The sequence below is a fragment of the Tachypleus tridentatus genome, chromosome 8, assembly GCF_004210375.1.
Source record: "Tachypleus tridentatus isolate NWPU-2018 chromosome 8, ASM421037v1, whole genome shotgun sequence".
Taxonomy (NCBI): domain Eukaryota; kingdom Metazoa; phylum Arthropoda; class Merostomata; order Xiphosura; family Limulidae; genus Tachypleus; species Tachypleus tridentatus.
The window spans coordinates 49,961,892-49,987,383 of record NC_134832.1 but is presented as its reverse complement, the minus strand read 5'-3'; the positions used below and the strand labels follow the sequence as shown (position 1 = coordinate 49,987,383).

General features: G+C 34.7%; 1 protein-coding gene across 3 annotated transcripts in view; it reads left to right on the top strand.

Moving 5' to 3' along the window:
• Window positions 1–11,064: 11,064 nt before the first annotated feature.
• Window positions 11,065–25,492, top strand: part of LOC143222375 (protein TANC2-like) — a 134,853-nt gene continuing 120,425 nt past the window's right edge. For all 3 annotated transcript variants that reach the window (XM_076448829.1, XM_076448827.1, XM_076448828.1), the window contains exon 1: window positions 11,065–11,227. The gene's annotated coding sequence lies outside the window, so the exon portion shown is untranslated. The remainder of the gene's footprint in view (window positions 11,228–25,492) is intronic.

Genomic DNA, 25,492 nt, shown 5'->3' with positions numbered 1-25,492 from the left:
TAGTGCTTTCAGCAACCCTGAATTAAGATTGCTTCATAGCTTCCTAGGCCTGGCATGACCAGGTGGTTAGGATGCTCGACTCGTAATATGAGGGTTGCGAGTTCGAGTCCCCATCATATCAAACATGCTCGACCTTTCAGCCGTAGGCGCAATATAATGTGATGATTAATCCAACTATTCATTGGTAAAAGAAGAGGCCCAAGAATTGGCAGTTGGTGTTGATGACCAGCTGTCGTCCTTAATTTAGCAGTGTAAAATTAAAGGGGAGGCAACCAGTCATTCTCTTGTTGAGCAATGAATCCCCAGTCTCTCTCGGTATCTTTAATATGGAACCATCTATGACTTTGATGCAGAATAATTATCCACCATGGTTTGTAAACGAAAATACTGGCATGATATGTTTCTGATTCATTACCCCATACATCCACCCTCTGTTTCATATGTTTATGTATTCGAGATCTAGTTCTGATGAATTATTTCAGTAGTAACTGTATAGCATATGTCTACCCATGTCTATCTCTTCAGGTGGCTGTATTGCATCTTTCCACCCATGTCTATCTCTTCAGGTGGCTGTATTGCATCTTTCCACCCATGTCTATCTCTTCAGGTGGCTGTATTGCATCTTTCCACCCATGTATGTCTCTTCAGGTGGCTGTAATGCATTTTTCCACCCATGTCTATCTCTTCAGGTGGCTGTATTGTATCTTTCCACCCATGTATATCTCTTCAGGTGGCTGTAATGCATCTTTCCACCCATGTATATCTCTTCAGGTGGCTGTAATGCATCTTTCCACCCATGTATATCTCTTCAGGTGGCTGTAATGCATCTTTCCACCCATGTCTATCTCTTTTTTTTTTCAGGCGGCTGTGTAACAATTGTTCACTCATATCTATATCCTGTGGTGGCTGTATAGCATCTGTCCATCAATGTCTATCTCTTTAAATGTCTATGTAACCTGTCCACCGATGCTTGTCTTTTGAGGACGTTTTCAGACAATCTCCTGCTTGGTCGATGTATACAGGATAGGTTGCTGTAGAGTTAGAAAGTCCCAATTAAGAAGGGCAGTGGCTCGATGATCTGGTGCATTGTCTTTATACTGCAAGAAGAATTATGATTGTCCTGGCTTGTAAGACATAACAGGACTTTGATGGTCCGTGGCTTAAGAATATCTGATGTCCAGTCTCAAAGAGATGGTTTGTATCTCTTCAATCTTATCCAGCTATGTAGCACTGTTACTAATCATTGATGGTGTGACACCCATGACGGAGCTGATAAGGCTTTGGTCAAGCATAACCAAGTGACCAACTATCCAGTACTTCAAGTTTCAGTATACTGATGTTGTTTTCTCATTCTTATTAACACGGTGTTGATGTGGCCGATGAAGATCAGTTGTCGGTCAAGAGTTAACCTCGGATACTACAATGTTTTCTCCAGAGGGACATCAGAGTCCGCATAAGATGATGAAGTCTTATACCACGTGTTGGTGAGTGTTCAGAAAACGGTTTCGGCTTTTATCTCAGGATTTATGACTTTTCCTGTGCTAGTACATCATTTGATCACCTCGATAAGGGACTGATCCTGCATCCAATTTTTAACTTCAACTTTTCTATATCTTCTGTTGTACACTAGAATGTTGTCATCAACTGATTGGCCTGTCAGCCAAGATCAAGGAAATAACATTCTCCCACGCAAAATCTACGCTAAGGGATTTGCTGTCACTCTTATAACACACTCACAATTTAAATGTGGGGAACCCAACTCTCAAGCTTCAAAATCCAAAGCTTTAACACAAGGCAAGCCTCTGCTGTATAAAGCGCATAAAATAAAAATGTTTTCTGTCATTTCTTTGAAAATGAAACTAAACAGAGTCAAAAATACAAGCTAAGTAAAGTAACTGGTCGAGAAAACTTAAACATTTATACGATTCTTTATCAACAACATTTATTATTAAGTTAGTTCTCGTTAGTTTTGAATTAGATTTGGCTTTATTTTAGAATATTAATCAAAGTTACATTCACATAAGACAGAGTGTTATGCAATATGAAAATATTATGCATGAAAAACTTTGTTTGTTTTTGAGTTTCGCGCAAAGCTACGCGAGGACTATCTGCGCTAGCCGTCCCTAATTTAGTAGTGTAAAACTAGAGGGAAAGCAGCTAGTTGTCACCACCCACCGCCAACTCTTGGGCTACTCTTTTACCAACGAATAGTGGGCTTGGTCGTCACTTTATATCGCCCTCACGGCTGAAAGGGCATGTTTGGTATGAAGAGGATTCGAATCCACGACCCTCAGATTACGAGTCGTACGCCTTAACCACCTGGCCATATCGGGCCTGCATGAAAAATGCCATGCAACCATCACTAAAATTATTTTAAAATGTTGTGGATCCATCACAATTTGTTATATAATAATCAGTAATGAGAAGTAACCTCACATGTAGAGAAATATATAAAATATAAAATATATAAAACAGATCGTTTGGGTTGAGAAAATTGTTTATGTAGAGGAGCGAACAACGTTTCGACCTTCTTCGGTCATCGTCAGGTTCACAAAGAAAGAAAGAGGTAACTGAACGGAAGCTGGCCACATGTTTGAAAGGGATTGTGTAACTGAGTGTCGGAATGTAGAGGGCGTGCTTATATATTTGAATATATATATGTGTGTGTATATATATACTTGTATTTATATTTTAATATCGGTATAAAGGTGTTCCTTTGTATTGGTTTATTTTGGGTTTAAGTTGTTGTATAAGTAAGGCTTTAATTTTGCGTTTGTTTCTTTATTTGGTATTTGAGTGTTTTCTATGGTTATGTTGTGTTTATTTGACTTGCAGTGTTCAAAAACGTGTGAAGGTGACTTTTTATGTTCTTTGAATCAGGTTTCCATTTTTCTACTTGTTTCTCCAATATAGAAGTCGTGGCAGTTATCACATTGTATTTTATAAATAATGTTGGTGTGGTGTTTGTCAGTGTAGTTTTTACACAGTATAGACCTCAGTTTTGTGCCTGGTTTTTGAATAAATTTGGTATTAACTGGAATGTCATATTTTGTTACTAGTTTTTGCCAAATGTTGGTTATTTTTTTCCTGATGTCGGGAATATATGGTATACAGCAGTATATGATTTCGTGATTTTTTGATTCGTGGGATATATTTACTTTTGTTGGTTGATTTTGCTTTCTGTCTAGGTGTGTGCGTATAATGTTTTCTACGGTTTGTGGAGGAAACTTATTGATGTTGATGAACTATTGTTATATGTTGGGCAAATAAATTAAAGATAAATAAAGTCACGGGTTCGAACCCTTGCTGATCCTCATTATCCTGTCTTCTTCAGAGTAATTACTAATATATTTGGTCTTGGTTGTTGTTAAGCGTTAAGCTTCACAACTGGTTATTTATAGCTCATCACGACTATCAAACTTGGATCATGAACGTTGTAAGTCTGCAGACTGATCGATAAGTCACTGGGGAGAGAGAGGGGGAGGTACTAACATAACGTGTAATCTGGGGAGGCAGACAGGGGGAGGTGCTAACAAGATACCATAACGTGTAATTTTAATGCATGTTATTGTTAGGTTATGTTAGTATGTTATTATTTTTTTTGTGACAGAAAATCCTATTGTCACTTTTTAAATCAAATAACAGAAACTTTCTAGTTTCCAAACACTACAATAACAACATCTTATCTTAAGATTCTGACGAAACACTACAATAACAACATTTTATCTTAAGATTCTGACGAAACACTACAATAACAACATCTTATCTTAAGATTCTAACGAAACACTATAATAACAACATCTTATCTTAAGATTTCGAAGAAACACTACAATAACAACATTTTATCTTAAGATTCTAACGAAACACTATAATAACAACATTTTATCTTAAGATTCTGACGAAACACTACAATAACAACATTTTATCTTAAGATTCTGACTAAACACTACAATAACAACATCTTATCTTAAGATTCTAACGAAACACTATAATAACAACATCTTATCTTAAGATTTCGAAGAAACACTACAATAACAACATTTTATCTTAAGATTCTAACGAAACACTACAACAACAACATCTTATCTTAAGATTCTGACGAAACACTACAATAACAACATTTTATCTTAAGATTCTGACGAAACACTACAATAACAACATTTTATCTTAAGATTCTGACGAAACACTACAATAACAACATCTTATCTTAAGATTCTGACGAAACACTACAATAACATCTTATCTTAAGATTCTGACGAAACACTACAATAACAACATCTTATCTTAAGATTCTGACAAAACACTACAATAACAACATTTTATCTTAAGATTCTGACGAAACACTACAATAACAACATTTTATCTTAAGATTCTGACGACACACTACAATAACATCTTATCTTAAGATTCTGACGAAACACTACAATAACAACATCTTATCTTAAGATTCTGACGAAACACTACAATAACAACATTTTATCTTAAGATTCTGACGAAACACTACAATAACAACATCTTATCTTAAGATTCTGACGAAACACTACAATAACAACATTTTATCTTAAGATTCTGACGAAACACTACAATAACAACATCTTATCTTAAGATTCTGACGAAACACTATAATAACAACATCTTATCTTAAGATTCTGACGAAACACTACAATAACAACATCTTATCTTAAGATTCTGACGAAACACTACAATAACAACATCTTATCTTAAGATTCTGACGAAACACTACAATAACAACATCTTATCTTAAGATTCTGACGAAACACTACAATAACAACATTTTATCTTAAGATGCTGACGAAACACTACAATAACAACATCTTATCTTAAGATTCTGACGAAACACTACAATAACAACATCTTATCTTAAGATTCTGACGAAACACTACAATAACACAACATCTTATCTTAAGATTCTGACGAAACACTACAATAACAACATCTTATCTTAAGATTCTGACGAAACACTACAATAACAACATCTTATCTTAAGATTCTGACGAAACACTACAATAACAACATCTTATCTTAAGATTCTGACGAAACACTACAATAACACAACATCTTATATTAAGATTCTGACAAAACACTACAATAACAACATCTTATCTTAAGATTCTGACGAAACACTACAATAAGAACATCTTATCTTAAGATTCTGACGAAACACTACAATAACAACATTTTATCTTAAGATTCTGACGAAACACTACAATAACAACATTTTATCTTAAGATTCTGACGAAACACTACAATAACAACATCTTATCATAAGATTCTGACGAAACACTACAATAACAACATTTTTCTTAAGATTCTGACGAAACACTACAATAACAACATCTTATCTTAAGATTCTGACGAAACACTACAATAACAACATCTTATCTTAAGATTCTGACGAAACACTACAATAACAACATCTTATCTTAAGATTCTGACGAAACACTACAATAACAACATCTTATCTTAAGATTCTGACGAAACACTACAATAACAACATTTTATCTTAAGATTCTGACGAAACACTACAATAACAACATCTTATCTTAAGATTCTGACGAAACACTACAATAACAACATCTTATCTTAAGATTCTGACGAAACACTACAATAACAACATTTTATCTTAAGATGCTGACGAAACACTACAATAACAACATCTTATCTTAAGATTCTGACGAAACACTACAATAACAACATCTTATCTTAAGATTCTGACGAAACACTACAATAACAACATCTTATCTTAAGATTCTGACGAAACACTACAATAACACAACATCTTATCTTAAGATTCTGACGAAACACTACAATAACAACATCTTATCTTAAGATTCTGACGAAACACTACAATAACAACATCTTATCTTAAGATTCTGACGAAACACTACAATAACAACATCTTATCTTAAGATTCTGACGAAACACTACAATAACACAACATCTTATATTAAGATTCTGACGAAACACTACAATAACAACATCTTATCTTACGATTCTGACGAAACACTACAATAACAACATCTTATCTTAAGATTCTGACGAAACACTACAATAACAACATCTAATCTTAAGATTCTGACGAAACACGAACGGTAAATGATCATTAACAATTTTATTTCCACGATTATGAGGACTTGGCGACGCCTTGTAATTACTGGGCTCGAATATTTGAATCTGGGAGTTCGTGGTTCGCGATCGCTTGGCACAAAATCGTGCCTCCCTCATCAGGGTTGTAGGCACGCAATAACAATGACGTCAAATCCCGTGTCAGACGGGAATAGCCCAAGATTTAGCAGTGAATACACTCCTCACTAGCAGCCTTCCTTCTAATCCATTAGTTCAAAATTAAGGATGGATATGTGCGCAGAGCACTTTGTATAGGTTTGAGCTAAAATTCTCAAAGAAAGAGAACACCCTTTTAAATATGGAATTCGTTATTTAATTACTGGTTATAATAAAAAGCCCGAATCTAATCTAGTCTATTAGCTCTATTCTTACTGCCTTTAAATGTTCATGAAAAGCCTGCTTAGAGTTTTTAAAATAATGTAGGTGGCGTTTGCTGGCCAGAAAAGGAAAAGGTGGAGAAACACTTACATAAGAAAGAAGCGCGTTCAGCCCATTTGGTTGGCAATTATTCCGTTGTTTAAATAACCTGGAATTTTGTGGGGTTTTTTTAAATAACGCACCAGTTTTTCAACGCCACCTCTTATCGTAGTTGTGGGGCTGTATCACCTTACCCCCTTGTATCGTAGTTGTGGGGCTGTATCACTTGTATGTTGTAATAAGTTTCGTTTCATATAAACGATGGGTTTAAATACCCATGTTTAGCTTTTGTTTTGCGAATATTGTCAGTTCCTCTCTTCTCACAGTAGTGTGGCTCGTCTCTTGTTACCCTTGATAAAGATAGGTTTTAAAAATCAGGACGGTCTTATTTCTGAGGTAACATCTAAGCTAACTGATAAGCGTAGAGTATTATTCCCAAGGCCTCGGGTCTTGGACTTATCTGATAGCAAAGGTCACGTTCTGTAGGTTGTGAACCTAATAGTCAAACAACCGCGAAACTTTTGCCGTAACCACAGTCTTCTGTCACAGTGACTATTATTACGATACTAAAGTCACAGTGACTATAATATATAAATATCACTATTATTATTATAAATCTATGAAAGTCACAGTGACTATAATATATAAAAATCACAGTTATTATTAAAAATCTGTGAAAGTCACAGTGACTATAATATATAAAAATCACAGTTATTATTATAAATCTGTGAAAGTCACAGTGACTATAATATATAAAAATCACAGTTATTATTATAAATCTATGAAAGTCACAGTGACTATAATATATAAAAATCACAGTGATTATTATAAATCTGTGAAAGTCACAGTGACTATAATATATAAAAATCAGTTATTATTATAAATTTATGAAAGTCACAGTGACTATAATATATAAAAGCCACAGTTATTATTATAAATCTGTGAAAGTCACAGTGACTGTAATATATAAAAATCACAGCTATTATTATACATGTATGAAAGTCACAATGAGTATAATATATAAAAGCCACAGTTATTATTATAAATCTGTGAAAGTCACAGTGACTGTAATATATAAAAATCAGTTATTATTATACATGTATGAAAGTCACAGTGACTATAATATATAAAAGCCACAGTTATTATTATAAATCTGTGAAAGTCACAGTGACTGTAATATATAAAAATCACAGTTATTATTATACATGTATGAAAGTCACAATAAGTATAATATATAAAATCACAGTTATTATTATAAATCTGTGAAAGTCATTGTAACTGTGTGTTTGATGCGTATTTTTATAGTAAAGCCGTATCAGGCTGTCTGCTGTCTCTACCGAGGGGATCTAACCCCTGATTTTATAGTTTCACTATAAAATGACACTATTAACTCTCTTCATGGGAAGTAGGAATCAACATTGTAGTTTATTGACGGTCTTTTACATTAAACATACAAGATTGTTATAAAACATTATATCTATATAAATATAACAATACTGTCTGTTGTATGTCTGTGTAACTACTTATTTATATAAATATAATAATACTGTCTTTTCTATGTTCATGTAACTACTTATCTATATAAATATAATAGTACTGTCTGTTATATATCCATGTAACTACTTATCTATATAAATATAATAATACTGTCTACTGTATGTCCCTGTAACTACTTATCTATATAAATATAATAATACTGTCTGTTATATATCCATTTGACTACTTATCTATATAAATATAATAATACTGTCTGTTGTATGTTCATGTAACTACTTATCTATATAAATATAATAGTACTGTCTGTTGTATGTCTGTGTAACTACTTATCTATATAAATATAATAATACTGTCTGTTATATATCCATTTGACTACTTATCTATATAAATATAATAATACTGTCTGTTGTATGTTCATGTAACTACTTATCTATATAAATATAATAGTACTGTCTGTTGTATGTTCATGTAACTACTTATCTATATAAATATAATAATACTGTCTGTTATATATCCATTTGACTACTTATCTATATAAATATAATAATACTGTCTGTTGTATGTTCATGTAACTACTTATCTATATAAATATAATAGTACTGTCTGTTGTATGTCTGTGTAACTACTTATCTATATAAATATAATAGTACTGTCTGTGGTATGTTCATGTAACTACATATCTATATAAATATAATAGTACTGTCTGTTGTATGTCCATGTAACTACTTATCTATATAAATATAATAGTACTTTCTGTTGTATGTCTGTGTAACTACTTATCTATATAAATATAATAGTACTGTCTGTTGTATGTCTGTGTAACTACTTATCTATATAAATATAATAATACTGTCTACTGTATGTCCCTGTAACTACTTACCTATATAAATATGATAGTACTGTCTACTGTGAGGGACGATGAACAGATGCCTTTCCTCTAGTCTTTTTCCGCTAGATTAGGGGCGGCTAGTGTTTATAACCCTCGAAGTTGATAAAAGATAGAGAAGATAATGATGTTCGAGCAAATTCCCAAAATAAAATAAAATAACTCTCGACGTATTCCAGGTTTTCTGAGAAAATAAACTCTAAGCGTTTAATGAATTGTTGTCCCCCTGTGACACAGCGGCATGTCTGCGGAGTTTATTTTTATTATGTTTTTGAAAAGTTAACTTGTCTTTCTTATTAATTCATGTGTCGATTTTTATTTTACCTCTCTGATCGAGCGTGCCGGAGTATGGATCCATGGGATGTATATAGTTTTGCTTTGTGGGTGCCTCATAAGAGTGACGTTCATTTCTATAGAATAGTCAAAGAACTAGTGACGGGTACTCGTGATTAGCAGTGATTACTACTTGTTCAAGTTAAGGACAGATACTCTAGACATCCTTCATGTGGTACTGTGTGAATATCTGAAAAAGACAGATAATTTTCCTTTGTTCTTCATTGACATATCTGTTAGTTTTTATTTTATTTCTGATAAACGTATCTGTCAATTTCTGTTCTATTTCTCTCTATCTATCATCTAATACTTATGTCGGGCGTTATTGTATTTCATACAAACAAACCTGTCAGTATTTATCGTATTTCACACAAACAAACCTGTCAGTATTTATCGTATTTCACACAAACAAACCTGTCAGTATTTATCGTATTTCATACAAACAAACCTGTCAGTATTTATCGTATTTCACACAAACAAACCTGTCAGTATTTATCTTGTTTCACACAAACAAACCTGTCAGTATTTATCGTATTTCAAACAAACAAATCTGTCAGTATTTATTGTATTTCACACAAAGAAACCTGTCAGTATTTATCGTATTTCATACAAACAAACCTGTCAGTATTTATCGTATTTCATACAAACAAACCTGTCAGTATTTGTCGTATTTCATACAAACAAACCTGTCAGTATTTGTCGTATTTCAAACAAACAAATCTGTCAGTATTTATCGTATTTCAAACAAACAGATCTGTCAGTATTTATCGTGTTTCACACAAACAAACATGTCAGTATTTATCGTATTTCACACAAACAAACCTGTCAGTATTTATCGTATTTCATACAAACAAACCTGTCAGTATTTGTCGTATTTCAAACAAACAAATCTGTCAGTATTTGTCGTATTTCAAACAAACAAATCTGTCAGTATTTATCGTATTTCAAACAAACAAATCTGTCAGTATTTATCGTATTTCATACAAACAAACCTGTCAGTATTTATCGTATTTCATACAAACAAACCTGTCAGTATTTGTCGTATTTCAAACAAACAAATCTGTCAGTATTTATCGTATTTCAAACAAACAAATCTGTCAGTATTTATCGTATTTCATACAAACAAACCTGTCAGTATTTATCGTATTTCATACAAACAAACCTGTCAGTATTTATCGTATTTCACACAAACAAATCTGTCAGTATTTATCGTATTTCAAACAAACAAATCTGTCAGTATTTATCGTATTTCACACAAACAAACCTGTCAGTATTTATCGTATTTCACACAAACAAATCTGTCAGTATTTATCGTATTTCATACAAACAAACCTGTCAGTATTTATCGTATTTCACACAAACAAATCTGTCAGTATTTATCGTATTTCAAACAAACAAATCTGTCAGTATTTATGGTGTTTCACACAAACAAACATGTCAGTATTTATCGTATTTCAAACAAACAAACTTGTCAGTATTTATCTATTTCACACAAACAATACCTGCCAGTCTTCGTGGTACTCCGCACAAACAACACCTATCAGTGTTTATCACATCTATAATTGTTGTTTACTTTGTAAACTTAATTCTTTGTCCATGAGATGACTAGGTAAGTAAGAACAAACAGGGGAGAGATGTTGAGGGGTGGGAGAAGGGAAAGGGGGTACGGCACTTCAGCTGACTCATCTTGCATATGTGATTAGTTTCGCTGACCTTGGGTAAACACCAGGGGTGGGACTTAAGGCAGAAAATTGCTTGGTTGAAGTACCTCGACCTGTATACACTTCCTTGGCTTGTTAGACTGAAAGTAAGGCTTAGCGCTCGGAGCTACCGTGCCTCTCACTGGGACTTAACAAAGTGTAAAACATTCTGTATTTCCGTCACTGTGACACACAGGAGAAGACAGAAATCTGGCAACATTTGAAACTCAAGAAACAGATATAGGAGGTAAGTACTCTCCACAATAATCTGTGTATTAGTATTATCAGAAAATATTGTTAATATTGTTATTTACATTCTATAGTGAATACAGGTGCTTGTATTCTGCTCCATAAATTCGTAATAAAATTGTTTGTATTTGCTAATAGTATTGTGCCGAAGGAACGAGCTGTGTTCTTTTAATATTTCCAGTTTACAGGATAAAGAGACACCTTGGGATTAAGGTTCCGGATTTTAAACATTAGAATTCAGGATAGCGAGCAAATGGCCAGGTTGTTAAAGCATTCGACTCGTAATCCGAGGGTCGCGGGTTCGAATTCCCCGTGACACCAAAGATGTTCGTTCTTTCAGCAGTGGGGCGCTATAAAGTGACGGTCAATCCCACTATTCGTTGGTAAGAGAGTAGTCCAAGAGTTGGCGGTGGGTGGTGATGACTAGCTGCCTTCCCTCTGGTCTTACACTGCTAAATTAGGGACGGCTAGCACAGATAGCCCTCGTGTAGCTCTGCGCGAAATTCAAAACAAACAAACAAACATTAGACTTAGTGTGTTTTCAAATATTATATTCTTTGTTCAGTTCCTTAGGGTTTTTGCAAGAAGAACAATTTAAAATGGTATAAACTGCCGATGAAGCGTTTCTTTCAATAACAGAGCTCATCAGGCGCTCTGGGTTATAACAGAAGTAAAGAATGGATGTGAAGCTAATCTATCATTCAGTTAATTGATTGTCTCTCGGTTATACTAGGGGGAATTCCACCCCTCATCAGTAACTTTGACCGAGGACAAGTCGAATATATAATTCTGGGCTTTGTATAGTGATGGATCGTATATAGTGTTTTATTCACACCGTGGTCAGAACATCGTTTATATAAGCCATTTTTTGTAACAACAACTGTTATTTCGTGAACACGTCGTCCACCGTGGAAATCGTTAATTTAAAGTATTTTCAAAATGCAGGAAACTCCAACTAAACCCTAATATTTAACACTTTCCGGCCTTCTTTTCTGATTCATGGGTTTTATCAGTGAGCAGGAACATAGGTAGTGCCCTCTTTTGATAGATAGAGAAACTAATCCCTCCTGGTAACCACTGGGTTATGCGGTAGTTTAGTCCGGTCATCAGGAGGAACAACTAACGTAACAGTTTTAAAGTTACCACGAACGTTTTAGACATTTTCTCAAGAGTAGGAAGAGTGTGTGTGTGTGTGTTGTCATGTAGCAAAGCCACACTGGGCTATCTGTTGAGTCCACCGAAGGGAATCGAACCCCTGATTTTAACGTTGCAACTCCATAGACGTACCACAGACAATTATGTTTTAAGCCTATATCAGGTACTGAAAGTTACAGTATTTGTGAGTTCAGACCAAAATTACATGTCCAAACTACAGGACTACGTCCAGAAGAATTAGACAAATCAAACACACCAGGTTTTTAGGAAAGCAGAATGAATTACGTTAAGAAAACCAGAACACGAATATCTTCTCTATCTTGAAGCCGATCAGACTGTCGTTCATTCTTACTAATCCACTAAGATTAGGCTGAATGGTATTTAAGAGATCATGTAATTTAACTGAACGATAACCAATGCCGCCATTTTTAATCGCTGTCGGTTTGAAAGAACAAACAAACTGCTGAGTGCGTTGTTAATTTGTTTTCTTGATAAGTTGGATTAAGATAATCTCGACATCTGGTGAGTATTTGTAGAACATCAATAGTGATTTATTTATAATTATTATTTTTTCATGTTTGTTACGCTTTAAGCATCTTCGACATTTCATATTTTCAAGACATTAAGCAAATTTTTCTCCGCTTTTATTTTTGTTTGTCGTTTTGTACACTGCCAACAGATTTGAACCAACAACATAGTCTCCATAACATTCACTGCCAACAGATTTGAACCAACAACATAGTCTCCCTAACATTCACTGCCAACAGATTTGAACCAACAACATAGTCTCCCTAATATTCACTGCCATCACAGTTGAACCAAAAACATAGTCTTATTTATGGAACTTTATAACATTCACTTCCACCAGAGCTGAACCATAAACATAGTCTGATTTAGATAACTTTATAACATTCACTGCCACCATAGTTGAACCAAAAACGTAGTCTCATTTAAGGGACTTTATAACATTCACTTCCGCCACAGTTGAACCAAAAACATAGTCTCATTTAGAGGACTTCATAACATTCACTTCCACCAGAGTTGAACCAAAAACATAGTCTTATTTAGAGAGCTTTATAACATTCACTGCCACCATAGTTGAACCAAAAACATAGTCTCATTTAGGGGACTTTATAACATTGACTGTCACCAGAGTTGAACCAAAAACATAGTTTCATTTAGTGGATTTTATAACATTCACTTCCACCACAGTTGAACCAAAAACATAGTCTCATTTAGGTGTCTAATCAACTTAATTTATCTTACGCGACTTTGTAAATCTGATGACAGTGTCAAACCAACATAATGTTTTTATAACTTTACTATTAGTATCACACCAACAAAATTAACTTCGTGGATTTATAACACTAACGACATTACGAAACCAAATATTCTGAAATACGAAAAGAAAAATTTGAAAATATTACTTTTATTTATGGGCCTGGCATGGCCTAGCTCGTTAAGGCGTGCGCTTCGTAATCTGAGGGTCGCGGGTTCGCGCCCGAGTCGCGCCAAACATGCTCGCCCTCCCAGCCGTGGGGGCGTTATAATGTGACGATCAATCCCACTTTTCGTTGGTACAAGAGTAGCCCAAGAGTTGGCGGTGGGTGGTGATGACTAGCTGCCTTCCCTCTAGTCTTACACTACTAAATTAGGGACGGCTCGGTGCAGTGGGCTAACATCCTACTCACTTACATACCTGTTCATGAAACCGCAAGTGATTGCGGCCCTTTGTTCCTTGACGGAATTGAGTGGTAAATGATGATGATGATGACTTTTATTTATATAAATATTTATACGAACATTAAATGTAAATAAATCACTTTCCACATTTGGGAAAGTCCTAAGTGTATTGTTGCGACTAGATGAAAGAATTTGTTTGACGCCATTATTAAAACCATCAATCTTTCATAATCTCGTCATTGTTATAAAGACATCTAATATACTTTGTTGATTTATCAGTGTAAGACAAGAGGAAAGACAACTAGTCATCACCACCCACCGCCAACTATTAGGCTACTCTTTTACCAACGAATAGTGGGATTGACCGTCACATTATAACGCCCTAATGACGGAAAGGGCAAACATGTTTGGTGCGACGGGGAGTCGAACCCACGATCCTCAGATTACGAGTCGAACGCCTTAACCCACCTGGCTATGCCGGGCCTTATGCTGTTGGTAATGGTACGAACACATTACGTTGGTTCGACACTGTTGGCAGTGTTACATGAAATGGATAAAAACAACTAAACAGTAAATATGTTTCTGTCGTCAGAACTACACCCGTTAGTTATTATGAGGGTGGAAGTTATTAGCCTTTAAAAACCTGATCAAAGGTGATAAATCACGTTCCTATCGGTTATATTCCAAGCTACTTACTTATCCCAATGACTATTCCTCTTTGTCTGGAAACACCTCGAAGTTTCAACAACTATTTCCTTATCGGCAGGAACCTTAAAAACTAGCTTTCTACTCTCTCTGACAGTAGAGTTAGCTAAAAGGTTAGATACATGTTGGGAAAATAACATAATTTGATACCAATTTACACATTTATTTGAATGTATAGAAAAGCAGAAAGGTTTTGATACAAAATTACAGTCTTTTGTGTGAAGCAAAGTAGGCTTAGATACATTCATAAATTACAGTCTTTTGTGTGAAGCAAAGTAGGCTTAGGTACATTAATAAATTACAGTCTTTTGTGTGAAGCAAAGTAGGCTTAGATACATTAATAAATTACAGTCTTTTGTGTGAAGCAAAGTAGGCTTAGATACATTCATAAATTACAGTCTTTTGTGTGAAGAAAGTAGGCTTAGGTACATTAATAAATTCGTTTAATTAATGTTCAATCATATATTGCATTAACTCATAGCTTGAGAGAAGGTTCAAAGATGAGACTCGTTAAACTTGACCCAGCATGGCCAGGTAGTTAAGGCGCTCGACTGGTAATCTGAAGGTCGCGGGTTCAAATTCCAGTCACACCAAACATGCTCGTCCTTTCCGCCATGAGGCGTTATAATTTGACTGTAAATACCACTATTCGTTGGTAAAAGAATAGCCGAAGAGTTCCATTCTTACACTGCTAAATTAGGGACGGCTAGCGCAGACAGCTCTCCTGTAGCTGTGCGCAAAATTCAGAAACAAACAAACTGTTAAACTTATTACAAGTGTGTCTGCCGAAAGCAAGAAGAAACTAGAAAAGATCAGGGTACACTCCCCCCTTCGAAAAGTTTTGTAATTAAAGTAGTAAATTTTACGTATTTTGATGCACGTTAGATCAAGAAATATTAGAAATCACGGAAAACAGTCAAGTGAAAATAAAAATACGTAGATAAGGTTAAATAACCTTCTATCCATTGCTGTTTCTTATCTTATATTATCCTTTATATCTCGCTAATAGTTAATTTTAGGATCATTATATGCTTCCAGTGGTTCGTTATTTCAGACCAAAAGCTCTCTTCAATAGCTGACGATAGCCGAAGAAGGTCGAAACGCTGTTCGCTCCTCTACATAAAATTTTTCTCAACCCAAACGAGCCGTTTTTACATATATATAATTCTGGATCAGCTCTTTTATCTTTTCCGGACACCAGTGACGTAGTTAAATCTTACTCCCGAATACTTTCATCTAGTCAAAATAATTTTCCTAAATCTGGAAAGAGATTTGTTTAAATTTACTGTTCGTATAAATATTTATTTAAATGAAAATAATATCCTTAAAAATTACCAAAATATATTTTTAGATGTTAAGGACACAGAGGGCGTTGTGTACGATTTTGTTTTTGGTTTTGTTTGGAATTTCGCGCAAAGTTACACGAGGGCTATCTGCGCTAACCGTCCCTAATTTAGCAGTGTACGACTAGAGGGAAAACAGCTAGTCAACACCACCCACAGCCAACTCTTGGACTACTCTTTTACTAACGAATACGTAGTAGGATTGACCGAAACATTATAATGCCCCCACGGCTGAAAGAGCGAGCGTGTTTGGTACGACTGGGATTCGACTCCCGCGACCTTCAGATGGCCATGCTACAAGTTACTTCGAACACCCAAAGAGATAATTTTATGTGGAATAATAATAACTGATATTTCGCGTAATTCTATTGCTATGTTCCTTCTTCCTGAAATATGAAAAACCTCAATAATATTGAACGTAACCTTCCTCCCCCTGTCCAGATGTCGCTTTACCAGATAAACTACCAATACCAGTGCGTCACTTCATTATAAAATTCTCATTTATAAACAGAGGTCTCCCGTCATGGTCACCGTGTTTGTAAACAGTAGCTTAAAGCAGTTCGAGATAACACGAGACCTACATCACAAATCATCTGTCATCTACTGTAACCCTCGTCGTCAGCAGTTTACCTTATCACTGGCATTTACTAATGACCATCCGATTCTGTAGACCTTGGTGAACACGAGAAATCAATAGCGATAACTTTTATCTCTTTTCACATGCTAGAAGTTTTGTTGCGTCTTTCTGGGGCTCGCAGAGACTCATTAGCATTGAGGTCACGGTCTTTGAAAAACATTTAACACTTGAAGTTGCTTCGTAATGGCTTACGAATTTAAAACAGACCCTCTGTTGGTGGTGAAGAAATATGCTGTTTTCGTCGGTTCTTCTCCGGGTTTCGGTATACGTTGACCTACATCTTAACCAATTGGGTTTGTAACATTAATACTTTAACGAAGTTGTTGTAGTACACGATAAGGATTCATATTCACAATAATACTAAAAACATGTAATAGGCCTAGCTCGCTTTGCTGATGAGATGTCGCGTATTTACCAACTAAAAACTGACTTAGTGAATTAATTACAATACATTTGTGTCCAATGTTATATTTTAAAGACATATCTGGTCTTTTAACCTTCAGTAGTGCAGGTTTAACTGGTAATAAGAATTGTGATTTTAACTGTGAAATCTTCTGCTGAATGGTAAGCTAAAGACATGGCTACTTACTAGAAGCCAAATTTGGCTATAGGTTTTCTTCAGCGAATAAAGTTGTCTAATCGACTTTAGTGTCTTTGTTTACTTGGATTGGAGAATTATTTCAGTTTTATCAACTGTAATGTCCGGCATGGCCACGTGGGTTAAGGCGTTCGACTCGTTATCCGAGGGTCGCAGGTTCGAATCCCGATCGCACCAAACATGTTCGCCATTTCAGCCGTGGGGGCGTTATAAAGTTACGGTCAATCCCATTATTCGTTGGTAAAAGAGTAGCCCAAGAGTTCGCGGTGGGTGGTGATGACTAGCTGCCTTCCCTTTAGTCTCACACTGCTAAATTAGGGACGGCTAGTGCAGATAGCCGTGTAGCTTTGTGCGAAATTCAAAACAAACAAACAAAATCAACTGTACACGTTTCGATCAATTTCTTAGGTAGATTAAAGCGATAAAGATTTTTCGACTATTTTCCATAATCAAGTTTGAGGGTTAAATCTTTTTTGTTTGCCTTCTTTAATCATAAGGTTCAGTAACTGAGTCAAAGAGCAAACATTTTGATTGTCTTTTTATAAGGGAATTATTAATATATACATACAGACAATTCGTTTACAAGTTGGCCTTTATTACAGGCTGTATTACTTCTCTGAGCTGTCTATGGGTTACTGCTATTTGTTACTTCGTATAAGAAGGCTGTATTACTTCTCTGAGCTGTCTATAGTTTACTGCTATTTGTCACTTAGTATAAGAAGGTTGTATTACTTCTCTGAGCTGTCTAAGAAGGCTGTATTACTTCTCTGAGCTGTCTATAGATTACTGCTATTTGTTACTTAGTATAAGAAGGCTGTATTATTTCTCTGAGCTGTCTATGGGTTACTGCTATTTGTTACTTAGTATAAGAAGGCTGTATTACTTTTCTGACTGTCTAAGAAGGCTGTGCTACTTCTCTGACTGTCTATAGATTACTGCTATTTGTTACTTAGTATAAGAAGGCTGTATTACTTCTCTGACTGTCTAAGAAGGCTGTGCTACTTCTCTGACTGTCTATGGATTACTGCTATTTGTTACTTAGTATAAGAAGGCTGTATTACTTCTCTGAGTTGTCTAAGAAGGCTGTGCTACTTCTCTGACTGTCTATGGATTACTGCTATTAGTTACTTAGTATAAGAAGGCTGTACTACTTCTCAGAGCTGTCTAAGAAGGCTGTGCTACTACTCTGAGCAAGTTTCACTTCATTGTATCTCATGAATTCACTTGTGATTTTTTACTCTGAATACCAAAGTAAATATTCGGGCAAACGGTTTTAAAACTGAGGTTCTCTAAACGAGTAAAACTGACAACAGTTTTTCTTCATTGATTTTATGTGTGCATGAGTACGTATCTATCCAACTCCCTATGTTCAGCTCAACATGTTTCCAAATTCTTCGGACAGTGCTAGCGTTATTATTGTTATTTGAACTCATTAAGAGAAGATACCACGTCACCACACAAAGTTGAACTTTCAGTAAAAATTTTAACAGATTTAGCCAATTTAAGCCGTCACTTCGCTGTCATAACCGATTCCAGATATTAATCAGAGTCACTGAGTTCTTTTCCGGCCCAGTTTTCACTCAATTTACTGTTTACTCGATTTCAAACTAGACACTTAGTTATAACATGTTCGATAGACATAAATCGTATTCCATTAGACAGGCCCAGAATGGCCGAGTGGTTAGAACACTCGACTCGTAATTTGAGGGTCAAGGGTTCGAATCTCCATCACACCAAACATGCTCGCTCTTTCAGCCGTGGGGGCGTTATAATTTGACAGTCAATCCCACCATTCGTTGATGAAAGAGTAACCCTAAATTGGTGGTGGATGTTGATGGCTAGCTACATTTTCTCTAGTCTCACACTGCTAAATTAGGGACGGCTAGCGCAGATGGCGCTCGTGTAGCTTTGTACGAAATTCAGAAAGTAAGCAAACAAATCCATCAGATATCTTATCTTACTAAGAGTTTTTATTATTATATATATAGACACAAAGCAGTCTTAATTTTAAGTCAGCGTTATAGATTACTAGTTGTAATTTGTTCGTGTCGTTAGCAAATCATAATATTCACTCAAGCGTCGCGCTTAACTTTTCGTTCATTGGTTTGGTTTGGTTTGAATTTCGCACAAAGCTATACGAGGGCTATCTGCGCTAGCCGTCCCTAATTTAGCAGTGTAAGACTAGAGGAAAGGCAGCTAGTCATCACCACCCATCGTCATCTCTTGGGCTACTCTTTTACCAACGAATAGTGAGATTAACTGTAACATTATAACGCCCCCACGGCTGAAAGGGAGAGCATGTTTGGTGTGCCGGGGATTCGAACCCCCGACCCTCGAGTTACAAGTCGAGTACCTTTTCATTGATAAAGATATCCACACGTCGCGAATCACTGCTTTTAACTCTCCACACCGACATGAAACATGTGAAAACTCCAAGTGAAGGGGAATCCTATTTATGTCCTACTGGAATTTGTTTTAGCCTAATTATCCGACGAAAGACGTTGTGAGGAAGCTAGAGAGTCAAAGAAACCTAGAAAAACATTCGTTTGAGACTGACTGCAAGCACGCCATCTTAACACAATATTATGCTGTTTAAATAGGTTTTGTTTTGTTTTTTTCACTTCAAGCCTACTTTCAGTTACCTCATACAAAATTTGTCCCTGTGTGTTTTTTTCAGCAGTCTCGCTCGAATATTCTACTACGCAAGAGGTCATCAAAGTCGTCCCAGGTCAAGAATGTTCTTTGCACAGATCGAATGAACTGCATGAAATTATGGTTGTAATAAAAAGTACAAATTGTGCTTATGAAGCACATGTACACGACTAATCTTACACTTACAGAGATTATGATGTAGCAGTCGTCCACCATATTGGAGCGGATTTTCTATGTATTAGTAATCATTTGACCTTGACCTATGATTAATGACCTTCAAACGTTTATCAGGTAGGCGATTTTTCAGTGTAGCACCTGGTCACTATCAATTCATTCTGTAATAAAATATCGTGCTCACAAAGTTAGAGAAGATTTCATGTATGTCAGTGACCTTTTGACTCTTTAACCCATGACCTTGAAAGTTAATCAGTTATAGAACTTTATACGTAGGACTACTTACATAAGCTTGGTCCAAATCCATCCATCTAATCTTTAGATACCCTAACTGGGACGCATAGAGGCAAATCAAAGAAATAACCCCCGTAAATTTCATCAATTCCAAATAAAAATACGCTTCTGTGATACGAAAATATAAATATTAAATAATTAATATCGTTCATATGTAATAACTACTAATGATCATATTAATACACCGTGTGTTTTGTTCAATGTGTTTAACACAAAGGGCTGTCCGTGTATAGCTGTCCTTAATTTTATGGTGATAGATTAGTCACAAGGAAGAGATAACTAGTCAACAGCACACTCTGCCAAGTCTTTGACTACACTTTTCTGATCAAACAGTGGTAAGATTTGACCTTCGCTTTTATAGCATATCCACAACCCCAAAGTGTGGAGCGCATTTAAATATAACATGACATTAAAGGACAACAAAGGATCTTTTGGTCCATCTAAGCCATTCTATCCACGAAATTAAACAATAAGAAAACTCAAATCCAGCTTCTATCATTCAAATATTTATCAAGTTCTACCTTAAAACTCCTTAAATTAATTATATTTACAACATTCCAAAAGCAAACCATCCTGATAAACAAATAAAGTTATCTTAGTTGAAATGATTCCTACTGTACCAAACCTTTTGTGTGACTCCAGTCTTACCACTGTCACGACTAAATATGAACAAAGATGATATATCAACGCTATCAATCCTAAACATCTCACTACTAAATATGAACAAAGATGATACATCAACGCTATCAATTCTAAACATCTCACTACTAAACATGAACAAAGATGATACATCAACGCTATCAATTCTAAACATCTCACTACTAAACATGAACAAAGATGATACATCAACGCTATCAATTCTAAACATCTCACTACTAAATATGAACAAAGATAGTACATCAACGCTATCAATTCTAAACATCTCACTACTAAATATGAACAAAGATGATACATCAACGCTATCAATTCTAAACATCTCACTACTAAATATGAACAAAGATGATACATCAACGCTATCAATTCTAAACATCTCACTACTAAACATGAACAAAGATAGTACATCAACGCTATCAATTCTAAACATCTCACTACTAAACATGAACAAAGATAGTACATCAACGCTATCAATTCTAAACATCTCACTACTAAATATGAACAAAGATGATACATCAACGCTATCAATTCTAAACATCTCACTACTAAACATGAACAAAGATGATACATCAACGCTATCAATTCTAAACATCTCACTACTAAACATGAACAAAGATAGTACATCAACGCTATCAATTCTAAACATCTCACTACTAAATATGAACAAAGATGGTACATCAACGCTATCAATTCTAAACATCTCACTACTAAATATGAACAAAGATGATACATCAACGCTATCAATTCTAAACATCTCACTACTAAATATGAACAAAGATGATACATCAACGCTATCAATTCTAAACATCTCACTACTAAACATGAACAAAGATGATACATCAACGCTATCAATTCTAAACATCTCACTACTAAACATGAACAAAGATAGTACATCAACGCTATCAATTCTAAACATCTCACTACTAAACATGAACAAAGATGGTACATCAACGCTATCAATTCTAAACATCTCACTACTAAACATGAACAAAGATAGTACATCAACGCTATCAATTCTAAACATCTCACTACTAAATATGAACAAGATGATACATCAACGCTATCAATTCTAAACATCTCACTACTAAATATGAACAAAGATGATACATCAACGCTATCAATTCTAAACATCTCACTACTAAACATGAACAAAGATGGTACATCAACGCTATCAATTCTAAACATCTCACTACTAAATATGAACAAAGATAGTACATCAACGCTATCAATTCTAAACATCTCACTACTAAACATGAACAAAGATAGTACATCAACGCTATCAATTCTAAACATCTCACTACTAAATATGAACAAAGATAGTACATCAACGCTATCAATTCTAAACATCTCACTACTAAATATGAACAAAGATGATACATCAACGCTATCAATTCTAAACATCTCACTACTAAATATGAACAAAGATGATACATCAACGCTATCAATTCTAAACATCTCACTACTAAACATGAACAAAGATAGTACATCAACGCTATCAATTCTAAACATCTCACTACTAAATATGAACAAAGATGGTACATCAACGCTATCAATTCTAAACATCTCACTACTAAACATGAACAAAGATAGTACATCAACGCTATCAATTCTAAACATCTCACTACTAAACATGAACAAAGATAGTACATCAACGCTATCAATTCTAAACATCTCACTACTAAACATGAACAAAGATAGTACATCAACGCTATCAATTCTAAACATCTCACTACTAAATATGAACAAAGATGATACATCAACGCTATCAATTCTAAACATCTCACTACTAAACATGAACAAAGATAGTACATCAACGCTATCAATTCTAAACATCTCACTACTAAATATGAACAAAGATAGTACATCAACGCTATCAATTCTAAACATCTCACTACTAAATATGAACAGAGATGATACATCAACGCTATCAATTCTAAGCATCTCACTACTAAATATGAACAAAGATGATACATCAACGCTATCAATTCTAAACATCTCACTACTAAATATGAACAAAGATGATACATCAACGCTATCAATTCTAAACATCTCACTACTAAACATGAACAAAGATAGTACATCAACGCTATCAATTCTAAACATCTCACTACTAAACATGAACAAAGATGGTACATCAACGCTATCAATTCTAAACATCTCACTACTAAATATGAACAAAGATGATACATCAACGCTATCAATTCTAAACATCTCACTACTAAACTTGAACAAAGATGATACATCAACGCTATCAATTCTAAACATCTCACTACTAAACATGAACAAAGATAGTACATCAACGCTATCAATTCTAAACATCTCACTACTAAATATGAACAAAGATGATACATCAACGCTATCAATTCTAAACATCTCACTACTAAATATGAACAAAGATGATACATCAACGCTATCAATTCTAAACATCTCACTACTAAACATGAACAAAAATAGTACATCAACGCTATCAATTCTAAACATCTCACTACTAAATATGAACAAAGATAGTACATCAACGCTATCAATTCTAAACATCTCACTACTAAACATGAACAAAGATAGTACATCAACGCTATCAATTCTAAACATCTCACTACTAAACATGAACAAAGATAGTACATCAACGCTATCAATTCTAAACATCTCACTACTAAATATGAACAAAGATGGTACATCAACGCTATCAATTCTAAACATCTCACTACTAAATATGAACAAAGATGATACATCAACGCTATCAATTCTAAACATCTCACTACTAAACATGAACAAAGATAGTACATCAACGCTATCAATTCTAAACATCTCACTACTAAATATGAACAAAGATAGTACATCAACGCTATCAATTCTAAACATCTCACTACTAAATATGAACAAAGATGATACATCAACGCTATCAATTCTAAACATCTCACTACTAAATATGAACAAAGATGATACATCAACGCTATCAATTCTAAACATCTCACTACTAAACATGAACAAAGATAGTACATCAACGCTATCAATTCTAAACATCTCACTACTAAACATGAACAAAGATGGTACATCAACGCTATCAATTCTAAACATCTCACTACTAAATATGAACAAAGATGATACATCAACGCTATCAATTCTAAACATCTCACTACTAAACATGAACAAAGATAGTACATCAACGCTATCAATTCTAAACATCTCACTACTAAATATGAACAAAGATAGTACATCAACGCTATCAATTCTAAACATCTCACTACTAAGCACGAACAAAGATAGTACATCAACGCTATCAATTCTAAACATCTCACTACTAAATATGAATAAAGATGATACATCAACGCTATCAATTCTAAACATCTCACTACTAAATATGAACAAAGATGATACATCAACGCTATCAATTCTAAACATCTCACTACTAAATATGAACAAAGATGATACATCAACGCTATCAATTCTAAACATCTCACTACTAAACATGAACAAAGATAGTACATCAACGCTATCAATTCTAAACATCTCACTACTAAATATGAACAAAGATAGTACATCAACGCTATCAATTCTAAACATCTCACTACTAAATATGAATAAAGATGATACATCAACGCTATCAATTCTAAACATCTCACTACTAAATATGAACAAAGATGATACATCAACGCTATCAATTCTAAACATCTCACTACTAAACATGAACAAAGATAGTACATCAACGCTATCAATTCTAAACATCTCACTACTAAATATGAACAAAGATGATACATCAACGCTATCAATTCTAAACATCTCACTACTAAATATGAACAAAGATGATACATCAACGCTATCAATTCTAAACATCTCACTACTAAATATGAACAAAGATGATACATCAACGCTATCAATTCTTAACATCTCAAACAGATTCCCTCTAAGGTTGGTTTTTTCAAAAGAAAACAAGTTCAGATATGTTAACGTATCCTCGTATGACAATGAATTAAGATTGATAGTCCTAAGATTGAGAGTCCGAGTTCACTGACCACTAAGCACGCCCGGAATCGTCAGCTGATTAATAAATTGTGCGTCTTTACGAGATATAATTGGCCGTAAATGAAACTTTGTCTGAGTCTAAGATTCTGAGACATACGCCCTTCAGTGGCACAGTGGCACGTCTACGGATTACAGTTAGAAACCGGGGTTTCTGAAGCCGTGATGGGCAGAGCACAGGTAGCTTAATAAGTAGCTTTGTGCTTAGTTATGAGACGTGCACGTACTATTAACAAGCGACACCTTTAGTTGATTTCTGAACATAATTTCTGTTTGTTGGTGACGTCCAGTCCAACTGGAACGTGGCAAACTAACCCGGATTAACAATAATCATCCTTATTGGGTGGCCAA